The sequence below is a fragment of the Diabrotica virgifera genome, chromosome 8 (genome assembly GCF_917563875.1).
Source record: "Diabrotica virgifera virgifera chromosome 8, PGI_DIABVI_V3a".
Classification (NCBI taxonomy): Eukaryota; Metazoa; Arthropoda; class Insecta; order Coleoptera; family Chrysomelidae; genus Diabrotica; species Diabrotica virgifera.
The window spans coordinates 194,824,025-194,840,209 of NC_065450.1; positions in this window are offsets into that span (position 1 = coordinate 194,824,025).

The window sequence follows — 16,185 nt, forward strand, 5'->3', positions numbered from 1 at the left end:
GGCAACGGAGGTATTTTATCGGAAATTTTTTGCTCGTGGGGTACCCAACAGCGAATTATAGTGGAAATTTTTTGACGTTTACAATAACAGAACATTTTTGACAGACTGGTTTTTATTTGTTTACATAATTTAGTTTTGATTCATTTTCTATCACTTGTAGTTACTCAAAACTTATGTAAAATTGAAGAATATACTATTTTCTATCTTGAAATGGTATTCCCATGCAACTACAATGAGTAGAAATTACGAATTTGAAAGCCTAAATAATTGCTGACAAAGCTATGGCGCGCTATTAATCTGTTCATGCAGGTTTGGATTTTCAAATGCAAATTTGGTGTGGAATTTTCTTACCGAATACCACGCGAACTCAAATTAATATCCGGAAATTTTTTTTTGATCATGAATATTTTTAGAAAATTTCCCTCGTCTGCGACTCGGGAAATTTTCAAAATATTCATGATCTCAAAAAAATTTCCGGAAATAATTTGACCTCTAGTGGTATTACTAGTGAAAATTCCACAAATGTAATTTTGAACCAATCAAAATACGTTATTTTGACAGATCACCATGGCAACGGAGGTATTTTATCGGAAATTTTTTGCTCGTGGGATACCCAACAGCGAATTATAGTGGAAATTTTTGACGTTTACAATAACAGAACATTTTTGACAGACTGGTTTTTATTTGTTTACATAATTTAGTTTTGATTCATTTTCTATCACTTGTAGTTACTCAAAACTTATGTAAAATTGAAGAATATACTATTTTCTATCTTGAAATGGTATTCCCATGCAACTACAATGAGTAGAAATTACAAATTTGAAAGCCTAAATAATTGCTGACAAAGCTATGGCGCGCTATTAATCTCTTCATGCAGCTTTGGATTTTCAAATGCAAATTTGGTGTGGAATTTTCTTACCGAATACCACGCGAAGTCAAATTAATATCCGGAAATTTTTTTTGATCATGAATATTTTTAGAAAATTTCCCTCGTCTGCGACTCGGGAAATTTTCAAAATATTCATGATCTCAAAAAAATTTCCGGAAATAATTTGACCTCTAGTGGTATTACTAGTGAAAATTTAGTCTATTACTTTTTTATTGTAGCATTAGCTTCATTGATGATAATTTTGTCGAAAGCGCTTAGCTAAGGAATTGAATAAATTTTACACACTTTAACATACTATTTTTTCACTTTCTTGTTAATTTAAAGACCAACGGTTTTTGACGCTTCATAGAGCGTTTCTAGCATCTAGCTGTATTAGCTCTATCAGATATTGAAACGATGTCATCGGTAAATTTTATGTGGTTCAGATCCTCTCTATTTAGATATATTTATTAATTTCCATATTATCCTCTAGTTCCATTCGCTTGAACATATTATATTCGAATAGAGCTGTAAATAATTTCGGGGAGATAGTATAACCCTTTCTAATTTCACGTTCTTTATGGAACTTTTTGGTGTCTTGTTATATTCTGGACACTTTTCTATTAGCGATTTAATAACTCGTAAAAATTGTGACGTTTTGTCCTATTTTAAGCTTCATTACTTGGATTGAAATATTGTTCTTTTCGGTTTAAAAGATATTTTCTTGATTGCATAATTTATCCCAACTCTGTATAAATACTATAAAAACTAAATGTATTTACTTTAAACGATATTAAATATTCTCTACGAGGGCAAAAATTCGCAGATATCTAAAAACCGCATCTGCATAATAATTCGTCTCCCTTTTAAAAATCCTTTCATTGCAACGGCAAAGCGGTTATAACCAATTCAATTCCAACATTTTTATCGTCGATATCCAGCCAATAAGTTCTAATTGACAACTGATATCCAGAGATAGCGCTTAGCTTTCCTAGAATCGAGAAATATTCGAAACAAAACAGTTCGACATTATAAGCACCTTTCCAGCTAAATTGGACGGGATATGCGCTACGTGAACAGAATTTTCGATCTCTGAATGAGCGTAATATCACGGGAGAACCGGCGCGGCACACGTTACAATCAACTTGGATATTAGGTACGTCATTTTGATCCGAAAATCCTAGATTGAGTCATAAATGGCATTATCCTAATGTGCATATCAAATTCTCTCTTCATACAGTGCACTGGAATAAGTGTTACCCCCCTTATTAACTTATTTATTTTTAGCACATAAGCAAAACCCTCGGACAGGTCGATTTTTAAAATAATCATAGTACATTATAGCATCAATGTTTCGAACTTTACGCGATCCCTCTTCAGGTGACAGGTATAACTTTTATTTTTTTTAAATAGGAAAGTACATCATATGACTCCTCATTTTAAAGCTTTTAAAATACTGATTACAAAAATATATATTACTTTAATCCTTTTTGAGAGCGTAGGCGCAAAATTTCGGTTGAATTATTTTTAAATGCATTATTTTTTTTTATTCCTGAGAAAACTAATAAGTATTTTTGAAAAATTTAAACACAGAATGAAATACTACAGTATTATCGATGGCCGAAAGTCCCTGAGAACTTCTATAATGTTTATTTTAATAAGTCACAGGGGTAAAAAAAAGAAAATTTAGTCTGATTTTTAATTTCAAATATATTATTCAAAAAAATATTCTAAGGGACTTTTTGCTCTCGGTAATAATGTAATCTATCATTCAGCGTTTAAATTTTTCATAAATACTTATTAGTTTTCTCAGGATTCGAAAAAAATAAATACATTTAAAAAGAATTCGACCGAAATTTTGCGCCTACGCTATAAAAAAGGATTAAAGTATTATAAATTTTGCAAATCTGTATTTGAAAATCTTTTAAATGAGGTGTCACATAATGTACTTTTCTATTTAAAAAAATCAAAGTTATGACTATGACTGTCACCTGAAAAGGGATCATATAAAGTTCGAAACATTGATTCTATAATATACTATGATTATTTTAAAAATCGACCTGTCCGAGCGTTTTGCTTATGTGCTAAGTTAATAAGGGGGGTAACACTTGTTCCAGCGCACTGTATACCGAACGAATACATTATGTTTTTCAATCTATTTTATAGCTTTTTAAATTAATTACTTTATAAAGAGTGAAAGATGAATGTTTCCCGAAAATGTAACACTTTATGAAGAAAACATTTAGTCCATTCTTTCACGGTTTTTGCCCTAAATTTTAAAGAACCGCTTGGATTGACATGAAATTTGGCATGCGTATAGCTTACATGTCAAAGATAAAAAGTGATATTGTACCGATGTGTGCTTTTGCCCTGGGGGTGACTTTCACTCCCTATTGTGGGTGAAAAAGTATATGTCCAAAATAAATCCGGAAATGGGTAAACTGACTAATTTTAAGTAACTTTTATTCTATATAGCTTTTTCGCCAAGTCAACACTTTTCGAGTTATTTGCAAGTGAATATGTTCATTTTTCAACAAAATAACCACATTTTTAGACGGTCTTTCGCAAATAACTCAAAAAGTAAGTATTTTGTCGAAAAAAACTTTCTGAGCAAAAATATTGAATATAAAAAAGTAAAAAAAATGGTGTACGCATTAGGTCTCTGGATCTCGTAGAACCAGAGTTATAGCCAATAAAAAATAGATTCATATTCACCAAATTTTAAATAGAATATTTCGACGTGAAATATTCAAAAAATTAAGCACTTTTTGGGGAAAACCCAATACAACTTATTTAAAGTGTTTTAAAAAAAGCTTTACTTCTGTTTTTACAAAAAGTTTTTAGCATTAAATTTAAGCAAGTTACGCTCAAAATAAAGTTGGTCCCTTTTGTTTTCGCAAAAAAAAATCGGGAAGACCACCTCCTAATTAGCAACTTAAATGAAATTAATCTTTACCGCTCCACAAATTATTTTACTTATTTTGTGTTTATATGATCTGTAAGTTTCATCGATTCAAAGTGCTTATTTTTGAAAAAATTTGGTTTCAGAATAAAATTTTTAAAAATTTAAATTTTGAAAAATATGATTTTTTTCAAAATAACTTAAAAATTGTTAGAGATACCAAAAATCTCGAAAAACAAAAAAAGTCAGATTTGCTTTTCTGAATATCATGTATTTTTTTGTTTTTCTGTTAGACAAAAATTGATTAAGATTTGGTGTTTCTAAATGTGCATACATTCGTGATCAGTGACTCGCTCAACCCCTTTTACCTACAGCCCTTTCAATAATAAGGACTTTGAACCGGTGGAACTTACAGATCGTATAAACAATATATACACGAGTCAAGAAACTTGTGAAGTCGTAACGATTAGGTTCATTTAAGATACTAACTATTTTTCATTAGCTATAACTCTGCTTCTACTAGGTGTAGAGACGTGATATATACACAATTTTTTTAAATTTTTTACAGGCTATATTTTCGCTAAGAATGTTTTTTCGACAAAACACTTTCTATTTGAGTTATTTACGAAAAACCGTCTAAAAGCGTGGTTATTTTGTTGAAAAAATGAACATATTCACTGCCAAATAACTCGAAAAGTATTGACTTAGTGAAAAAACTGTATAGAAGAAAAGGTACTTAAAATTAGCCGGTTTATCCATTTCCTGACTTTCTTTGGACGAATATTTTTTCACGCTCAAGAGGGGGTGAAAACCACCCCCAGGGCGAAAGCACATATCGGCACAATATCACTTTTTTTCTTTGACTTGTTAGCTATGTGTCTGCCAAATTTCATGTCAATCCAAGCGGTTCTTTAAAATTTAGAAGTTTTGCAATATTTTACCGTTAAAGAACGGACTAATTAGAGAAAGCTTAGTTCGGCAGTTAAGGTATGTACCTACATTATTATGAAATTATTAATATAGAGTTTAACAACTGGTTTCTTAACGAGTATACAATGTTCTGATCAGCTCTTAGTTTTTATCAAAATTTAGTTGTTTTGCTTAGTAGAAAATTATAAAATTTGGTGTAATAGTGTATTACATAGTGTTTAATCCAATTTTGAGATCAGACTGTAAGTTAGACCTTTTATTGTTACATAACCAACAAAATAGAAAACAAAGGCCATAAAAATACCAGTACAAAGCTAATTAATTTACTTAATTATACTAATGAACCTGTTTAAGTACCAGGGCCGTAATCAGGTAAAATAGACCCAATATGCAGCAAAAATCAGGGGAAGGAACTTCTGGACTTTATAATGCTCTACATATTACTGCTCCATCAAACAAATCAAAATTATATTCTACTGCTATAAACCCATCTAACAAAATATTCCCAAGCAAAAAACAAGCCATCTTGTTCAATCCACTTCAAAATACCAAAATTGAAGAATATTTAAATGCCATAGCTACTAAAATTGATCCAAATAAAATTCTCGCCATTTTCAGGATTATAAATGATCGTATTTACATTTATTTTACTACCCAAGAAACAGTCGCAGAATTTTTAGGAACAGAAAATGGAACAATAGTAATCAATCAGGAATGAATCCAAGCTAGGAAGTTAATCACACCAAACGAAAGACTGATAATCTCTAATGTCTGCCCAATCATACCACACAGTATTATAGAGACTGAGCTACAAAATATTGGCATTTGTCAAATAACTCCATTGGATTTTTAAGAATAAGAACAACTAACTCTTTATTTAAGCATATCTTGAGTTTCCGTTTATTTTATATTGCTCCTAAAAATCTAGAAAAAATTCCTATCTATAGTAGTTAATCATGAAGAAATCAATTACCGAATTTAGTTTTCACTTGAAAAGCAACCATGCTACATTCGCAAACAACAAGGTCATCTAGCCTCTCAGTGCTCAAATAATACAAACACACAAATATCTATTGAAAATTTTCCGCCTACTTCTCAACCAAATTTTATCCAATATTGTCACCCCAATATAACAGATACTCAACCAATTATCCATGCTTCACAGTATCCACCACGATCAACTAATTCACAATCGAAAGAAATAAATAAATTATCTGGCAACATTAGACCAGAACCCATTTAAAGAACTTCTACGTAAATCTAAGGAACCATAAACTGTACCGAGAGAAAGAAATATTTTAGCAGAAGATCTTATGAATTGCACTTGTTTTTTCTTTCAAGATAATACTGATAAGGGATACTTAACCCATAAAGAATTAATTGATCTCTTGGAGAATGTATACGGTTCTACCGACCCTCTCAGCATTGCAAAAACGTATACAGAACATATCGAGGGACTACTCAATTTTCTAACTGAAATCCATCCGGCACTAACTCCCAAATGTCTTGAAAGTCGCTGTACTAAAAATTAAAATTAGGAAACACTATGTTAACAACCTCCCTACTGACCAGAGCAGCGACAGCTCTTCTGACATTTAATAGAACAACAACCATGAGAAATAGCAAATAAATTAGAATAATTCAAACTCTACATTGAACCATTGAAAGATTCCTACCAAGATAAGTGACCAAGTAATCTAATTCACAACCTGAAGATTACCAATGTTTTTTAACAGAAGAAACCTCCTCCGATGTGTTACGTGTGTGATAGTGAACTTAACAGTGTGTAAATGAAAGTAATTCATCTAAGACTTTTGATTTTGTACGTGCGATAGGACTGATTAACCAAACCTAATTTATTATCTTTGTAATTTAATAAATACAGTTCAATGCTAACAACGCTTTGTGGTTGAAGCAAATTACAAGTAAAAAAAATTATTAATATAATTTCAGTTGCGTGGACTATATGTTTTTAGGCAGCTGGTTCAAGTGGAATTTAGAGAGGGATTATGATAATACAGACAATATTATAAGTTCATAAAAAATCTTATCCAAGGTTCTGTTTGGTCACTGTTCACCCGAGTCTCTATCAAACACATATACCGGTTTCATACGCCGTTGTTGCTCGTATGAGTGTTCAATCACAAATTAATCCCTTAATTTGTAATCTCACATTAATCGTAAACTCCTTAATTTTTATAGTTTCACCGTGTATAATTGTAAAACATATTGATTAATAGCTTAATTATTAGGGTCCATTCAACTTCCTGTAAACTAAATAAATTGCCAAATAGTTGTTATTCTAAGTGTACTTCCAAGTGTTGCAATTGCGTCGTCGATTAAATTGTAGCTCTAAGCTTTCAAAGCATTCAAAGTTCAAACTTTTGTTGCTATGCAAAAAGGCAATAAACTTCGTAGCATTTGGTAAAATTATAAGTAATTAGCTTTCGGGACTAGTGCGTAAGTCATTGTTTGAAGTTACGCCGAGTGTAATTATTATCAGTAGCTATCAATTTAGGTCAGTCTATTATAAAATTTGAGCAGAGACTTGGACTCTTCACGCATGCGAGCGCCAAAAAATTTATGCCTTTAAGATGTGGTGCTGAAGAAGAATGCTGCGCATACCTTGGACAGCTCATAGGACAAACGTTTCCATTCTAAACCAACTCAATATTAAAAAAGGCTGTCCACAATTTGTCTGCAACGAATTCTGCAATTCTTTGGTCACGTTGTTCGCAGAGGTGACGACAGTTTGGAGAGATTAATTGTTTCTGGAAACGTTCCGGGGAGAAGATCAAGAGGACGATCACCAACTAGATGGTCTGACCAAATAAAGCATTCAGCTGGAAACTCATTCTGCGAAGCTCTTAGAGCAGCTGAAGATAGAGACCAATGGAGAAACATTGTTAGGAATATTGGAAGAAATCACGATCCTCAGTAATGGGGAAACGACAGGAGAGAGAGAGAGAGATTATAAAATTTTACCCAACCAACAGCAGTAGTGTAATAATCAGTAGCTGTCAATAAAACCATATTTTTTACTCCACGATTTCAAACATTTATTAATCATCGTCGATCGAGAATAAACGGACACACGGCATTAAAAAACAATTCGAATATTATATTACATCGAATTGTCCACGACGTTTAACTGTTTTTAACTGAATAAGGGTTAATCTAGATCAGATTATCGTCTTATATATAGTCCTGTCGCCAGCTGGGGTTCAACGGCCTCCTGTATTCAGATGGACTTACCCAAGTTTTTTTTATGTATTTTGACCTGTAGAACACGAATTTTTTGGGTAACAGTTGATCCGGATGTCGATAAGATTGTTATAAACCAAGAAGTTGAGGAATCACATAACAGCGATTTCTCGCAAAACAAAACATTTTTTTGTATTTTTTGGGCCATTCTTACCAAAAAATGTTCCTACAAATTTTTTCGTAGGGTGCATAGTTTTCGAGATAAACGCGGTTGAACTTTCAAAAAATCGAAAAATTGCAATTTTTGAACCCGAATAACTTTTGATTAAAAAATAAAATAGCAATTCTGCTTACCGCATTTGAAAGTTCAAGTCAAATTATATCGGTTTTAATTATTTGTATTGCTAAAAATTTATTTTTTTATTGTTAAAAAAAGCTATAAACACCTAGTGCTTGAGTGATGTTTTCAATGATTTCTCATTTAAAATCGAACGAGTAGGTAGAAGAGGTAAAAGTGCAAGCGGGGCTATTTCTACGTAGCATGCCTTAAAACGCATGTATTAGGCACGGGAAACACTATGTGTTTATAGCTTTTTTTAACAATCAAAAAATAAATTTTTATCAATGCAAATATTCAAAACAGATATAATTTGACTGAAACTTTTAAAGGCGGTAAGCAGAATTGCTATTTTATTTTTTATTCAAAGGTTATTCGGGTTCAAAAATTGCAATTTTTCGATTTTTTGTAAGTTCAACTGCGTTTATCTCGAAAACTATGCATCCTACGAAAAAACTTGTAGGAACATTTTTTGGTTAGAATGACCCAAAAAATACAAAAAAATGTTTTGTTTTGCGAGAAATCGCTGTTGTGTAATTCCTCAACTTCTTTGGTTATAACAATCTTATCGACATCCGGATCAACTGTTACCCAAAAAATTCGTGTTCTACGGACCAAAATACATAAAAAAAACTTGGGTAAGTCCATCTGAATTAAGAAGGCCGTTGTACCCCCCCTGGCGACAGGACTAATAGTGGAGAGACGTGTTGCACACGAGAGAGATATATGCACTTCTGTTGCCTTTGCTGGTCAATAGTGGAGAAAGAGAATTTTGCAGTTCACAAAATATCTCAACAAATTGTTTGTACTGGATAGTGATAAAACTGGGTACGGATGAACTAGGTACTTACTGTTAGTCAGAGTTGGCTAATATTTATTTATTTACTAATAATATTCATCTGGGTGATTAATAAATTTATTGTTATTTCGTGTTTTTTTCTCGTTATTTTGCAGATAATTGTCTAATGTTTTTATGCATGTAAGTTGTAATGATCCTTTTTTCTGTAATTCTTATATCTCACTTCACCTTTCCACCATCCTTGGCCTCGTTTATTTTATTTCTTATTAAATTATATTGTTATCTGAATTTATTTGGGCTATATATCTGTTTGTATAATTTCTGGTTTGTTCCATGATTAATAATTGTGAAGGATCTCTTAAATAAGATAATGGGGTGGCCTAGCTACTCTATTTATTCTCTTGTTCTACATAAAAGTATATATAAATGGTTTTCATTAAACGTGACCACCATAAAAAAACCTCCGGGAATCCTTCCTTTACAGCAAAATTAGTGACAGTTGACAGTTCTTCTTTTTAAATGGCCTTGTATTAGTAATTCCATAGAATACATGGCCTGACTTCTACATAATTAAAATTATGTTAAATGGTAAATTAAATATAGAAATAATGCAAAATGTACATGTGGCCCCACCACGTGGTGTGCTCTGGATATATTTATAGTGAAACTAGAAACTATTTTTGTTTTGTTATAAATCTCCAAGGCGTTTCCGATCAACAAAGCCAAATTCTGCAAAAAATAACCGTGACTTTTATTTAACTTATGAACCATTTTGAACATAATGGTATCTGCGCAACTTTTTTTAATGAATTCCTTCTCACTCTGCCCTATTGAGTAGCTATAAATAACATGGACTTCCATGAATAAATTTTAGCACGGTATACATGATGTTAAATATGTGTAAAAAGTAGTTGTTTTTGAAATTACTTCTAGATGAAGCTGCATTTCAATAAATCAGTATTCTCTCGTATATTTGCTAGTGAAAAATGTAGTTGGCAACCCAAATAGAGTATTTCAGCCATTTGGAAGAGTATACGGAATCGAAAAACACTATTTGCGAAATCCCGAAATATATAGATACCTATCATTTCTTGCTAGAAAAGGGGATGAACTCTTTCTCTTCCCTTGCCGTATACATCTGAATAGACGACTTCCGTCTTTGGTGGAGACGCCGGGACTAGAAACTTTATTTACCGCATAGCATTGGGAGCGAGCCTTTTTATTTTCTCTTTTATTTACGTTCAAGATCATTATTTTTGTAAATGTATCTTTGGGAATTATGTGAGGCTAAACACCAACATGAAAACGTAGATGATAACAAAGTAACTGGGATTTCGCAGATTAAGTTTATTACGAAAAAGTACAGTAAAATGTATGTTAACATAGGTACAGTTCGGTGCAGCGCAACTCATCAACAACTCTATCTTATCGGTAGAGAGCCTACGAGAAGTACACGGTAAATTGAAGGTGGAATTATAAAAAAAATTATGTATGTCTTTATAATACTCAAAAAATTACGTGATTACAATACATATTTTTTTATTATTCTCGTATCAAAGTTGCGCGTGAAATTAGGCGTATTGATGACAGTAAAGTGTTTAGGATCGACCCGGTAAACAGTTTGGTCCACGATTCTTTACCCTCTCTCTTTGTCTTATCCCTATGCGGGGTCGGCTTCCCTTATTGCATTTCTCCACACAAATATATCCTGGGTCATATCAATAGTAATCCCCTTTACCAACATGTCCTGCCTAATCGTCTCCCCTACGTCTTCTTTGGTCTTCCTCTCCTACTCCTTCCAGGAATCTGCACTTCAGCTACTCTTCGTATTGTATGATTAACGTCTCGACGTTGAACATGACCAAAACATCTCAACCTATGCTCTCTCATTTTGGCATCAATTGGTGCCCCACCTGGACTTCCCCTAATATAGTCATTTTTAATGTTATCCTTTCTTGTCACTCCATTCATCCATCTAAGCATTCTCATCTCCTCCACATGCATTCGTTGTTCCTCTTTTTTTTTTTCACTGCCCAACATTCAGTTCTGTACATTATAGCCGGCCTTATGGCTGTTTTATAGAATTTTCCTTTCAGCTTTATTGGAACTTTTCTGTCACACAACACACCACTCGCTTCCTTCCACTTCATCCATCCAGCCCCAATTCTACTGCATGCATCTCCATCTATTTCCCCATTACTCTGTAATACCGATCCCAGGTACTTAAAACTATTGCTTTTTACAATCAGTTCACCATCCAAAGATACCATTTTATTTGTAGTAACTCCATCTTTAAATGAACATTCCAAATACTCTGTCTTTGTCCTACTAAGTTTTAAAACTTTTTCCTCCATAGCTTGTGTCCACTGTTCCAGTTTTTGTTCCAAGTCTCTTTCACTATTTCCTACTAACACGACATCATCAGCATACATTAAGCACCATGGAATGTTACCCTGTAGTTTCTCTGTTATTTGGTCCAAATTAATGAGAATAAATACGAACTAAGCACCGAGCCTTGGTACAATACTACTTTCACATGAAATTTATCAGTCTCTCCCACAACTGTCTTAATACTAGTCGTTACTCCCTCATACATATCCCACACAATCCTCACAATCTTTACATATGCACCAGGGACTCATTTCTTATTGAGTGCCCACCACAGAATCTCTCGAGGAACTCTATCTTATGCTTTCTCAAGATCAATGAATACCATATGAGCGTTTGTTTCTTTACTCCTGTATTTTTCCTTCAACTGCCTTATAATAAAAAATGCGTCTGTTGTTGATCTTCCCTGCATAAAGCCAAATTGATTCTCGGATATGTCGGTCTTTTCACTTATCCGTCTATGAATTACTCTCTCCCATATTTTCATATTTTCATGGTGTGCCTCACTGGCGAAGCGTCCATATAACCACTGTTACCATTGGTAACAGATAAAAATCTTGCAAATAAATATTTTTTCGTGATGAATAATTCAATTTATCTATATTTTTACCAATAGAAATATATTATTATATTATGTGTTAATAGTACCTAATTCAGTAAATAGCCAACTATTCGTAGACACACGAAAATATTAGCGAGTTTATGTGACTCAGTTGCACTTTATTATATTCTATTACCAGTCTCATTTGTGGTTACAACGAATGGTTATCTCGCTGTCGCTCGGGCGGCTCTGGACCGGCTAGTGTCTGAAAATTTTGAATGAGCGACGGGTGTAAGTGCGCTGTGTATATCAGTAGGGCTGTTACCAGATTTAAATTTGGTTACAGTAGGTACCTATAAAAATGTGCGTGCAGTTCACCATGGACGAGTGTCGCTGCGTAATCGATCAACTACTTGAAAAGTAATTCTGATTGAAGAAAAAAAATGAGATTATTGAAAATGAAAGACCCATTTTAAACAATTTAAAAAAGGAATCAAAAAAAGTAGTTAGATATTTTAAATTTAGTTGGTACAGTGAAAATCCTTGGTTATGTGGTTGCAAGAAAAATAGACTGTATTGTTGGCCGTGTCTTCTGGTTTCTACAGAAAAATGGGTGGACCAGGTTCACGATTTAAATAGTTTTAGAGTTTTAAAAAAGAGACATACAATTTCTCCGTTACCTACATGTAAGATGTATACCCAATTTGATTCAGTTTGGCAAAACAAGAATCGAAAGTTCTCTTAACCAAGCTGTTAAAGCCAATATTGCTAAACATAATGAGTTTGTTAAAAAAATAGATAGGTATATCCTTAACACACTTATTATAGATACCGTATGTTTTTATACCAAACAAGAATTAGCGTTTCGTTGTCATTTTGAGTTGAGGGCGACGGCTCTGACATTCGAGGCAATTACAGGGAATTGTTAACATTAATTGCCAAAAAAGATCAAAAATTTTGCCAACATCTAGAAACATCAACTGTTTTTTCAAGAGTTTCAAGTGATATACAAAATGATATTATTGAAGCTTTATATACATTTAGCCATATCAATTTTTTTAAATAAGATTTTTTGCATCTGGTTTTGGTAACACTTTAGAAAAAGTCACGCGTCGCCACTGGTGTGCCTAAGCAGTTTTATAGCCCTGTAGTTTGTACACTGCTGTATATCTCCCTTGCTTTTGTAGACAGGTACTAGTATACTGCTTCTAGATTCGTCTGGCGAAGCAGTATACTTGTAAATGTCTACAAAAACAAGGGATATATACAGCAGTGTACAAACTACAGGGCTATAAAACTGCTTAGCCACACCATGAAAATATAAGATTCTTTACCCACGATTCTTTACCCGCGCGTCTTTAATACCTGGCGAGATAAATCACATACTTTTTATCCAGTATCATTGTCTTTCACGCATGAAATTAAAGACAAACCAGCTACAGCTTTTTATTTAATAAAAAGACATATTATTTTTATGAACGATCTAGACTCAGCACATTGAAGAGACGTCAGTACAAAAAAGACGTTTGGAGATGTTTTCAGATTTAAAGTACAATTTGTGACGTTTCTGGTTTGTTTACTTTTGTGGCTGTCAGTCTGTTAAATTTTTAGCTGATTTTTTGTCAAATTTTTGCATTTGGAAGTTTTGAATATTATGGAAACAGTTGTTTTCACAATTAATTTTATATTGGAGTATAAAATTTCACGTTAAGTGTATTTTATTTGCAATTAATTTGTACAACATACGAAGCTAACCTAATTCACACAATTACGGAATACTTGTGTTTAAGTTCCCGCCAAAGTGAATAAAATGACAAAAATAAAATATCGCACACCTAGTTCAATTGTGCCACAACTGAAAAAATTCGAATTTTGGGTTAAGGCTGTAAAATATTGCCTATATAATGGCCCATCTAATGCAATACAGCCTGAACTAAAATATTGTTTTGGATAAGTATAAAGTAAGTTACTTCGGTATTTCACTGTAGGGTTTTTGGAGGTTTTGAAAATGCAATACTGCCATAACTGGGAGATGTGGCGATAATATACACTGCCACAGTACAACCGATGTAATTCAATACGTTCAATACGGCCACAACTGCAAAAATCAAGAGAGATGTGGCGATAATATACACTGCCACAATACAACCGGTATAATTGAATACGGCCACAACTGCAAAAATCAATTGATTTTTTCATTATAATGCCGCCGTATCTCCTAAGTATTGTTTTATAAATGACTTTATTCAAAATGCAATATCGCCATAACTATCAAAACAATAATAACGTTTTATTTTTAATAAATTTTAATAAGATCCAGCCAATAAGTGTATAATTTACTACCTAAATTGTAATTTTGAAGCCAGTCACTCTCAAAATAAATTATTTACAGGGCATAACGCATTTACTACAGAACGTTTTGCTCATTTCTCGAGAATATTGTGTTTTGCACTTGTGGCACTATTGAACTAGGTGTACGATATGTTGAATTTTTTTATAATTGTTTATTTATTTATAATCACTACTGATATTAAAAGAATTTATCCTATTTATAGTCCAGGAACTGAAGTCTATCGCAGAGCTGCCACTTGAGGAAGATGAAGAACATTTGATATCCTAATCATAATAGTTAATCTGCATGTAAAGTTTAAAAAATACTCCGGTTTGAGAGTTATTTTTATATCCCGTTATGTAGGAAATCAACAAAATAGCCGGCATACACAGGTTTTACCCGGTAACAAAAAAAACTCTCTGCTGGAGTTTATGTAAAGGGAAATGTGAAGTGGAAAGTTGGTTGGAAGATAAACTCCGAAGAGAAGTATGGATATACTCGTATATAGCCAATGTAACGAAAATGGCCCTACGTTGGGAGCTGATGTAACAAAAACTACTTTCTCTGTAGCTTTTGTATGGGGAAATAAAAAGATGAAGAGATAGTTGTAAGATGGACTACAAACATAAGTATGAATAGAAAGATGGAATTAAATGTAGTTAGGCTAGAAGGATATGCAAGGGAATCACTACTTGACACTCAAGGATGGATTCGGCCAATTTGCATGCCTGTCAAGGAGAGTAGATCGAAGTAGATACTGGTGATGGCTAGGAAAGAAAATATTAAAATAAGAATAGATGTACTGAAATGGAGAAAGAAGAATATTTGATTCGACAACTATACCTAATTTCAATACAATATTGAGAACAACAATAAAAAGAACCCATTAGCAAAAGCTTATCAGATGTGAAAGGATATGAATGTGACCTTGATTAAAATTACGGACACATGAATTTGGGATTTAAATGCAGAATAGATTTCTTTAGAACAATATATTATAGGATAATTATATTACTGATGTGATGTGATCAGAGCATTAGGTATTTATTTGACAATTTATAAGATATTGGATGATGAAAGGATTTAATAGAATTTCTAAAACTTTAATATAACCAGAAAAAATAAAAATTCCCAGAAATTTTCCTCGATAAATATTATAGAAATATTGAAATAATTTATACAAACTCCACTTAATAATTTGACTAAGAAAATTTAACAAAGAAACTAATATTTCGAATATTCCATAACAAAATAAATAAAACTGGCTTCCAGATTAAGAAATTATTAGAAAAAAAAAACAGTTTACCGGGTGATTTTTTACAGCTTCCATCGAAGTACTTCAATCTTGTCTATTTTCTTGAGAAAAACAATTGGTACCTATTATACTTTCACTGTAGAATTGAACTAGAGACGTTGAATAAAAGCCTTTATAATTTATTTGGTAGTAGCACCCGCCATTTTTGACCTTTTCCTATTCACAGCCACAAGTCAAGTGAAGTCTCGTTCCCTCAAGGAGCAAGACGTCAAATTCTCAGAAAACAAAGTAATATTTCTTACTAGGTGACATATAGTACAAATCCACCAGGGATGCTAAAACATATTTAGGTGTGACGTCATTAAAATAAATTCAAATATTATAATGTTAATAATGACTTCGATTTGACTGTAATTTAATAACGGAACGTTACTAAAACTAAGAGAAAATAATTATAAAAATAATTAAAGATTTTAAAATACTTTAGTAACGTGACGGAACGTTACACCGAGACTTAGAAAATAGTAGTTTTTGGAGTTGTATTCATAATAAGCGTGTGTCAAACTCATAATTTCATATTAAATATAGAACTAACATTTAAATTAACCGATTGGATAGAAATGTTTGAG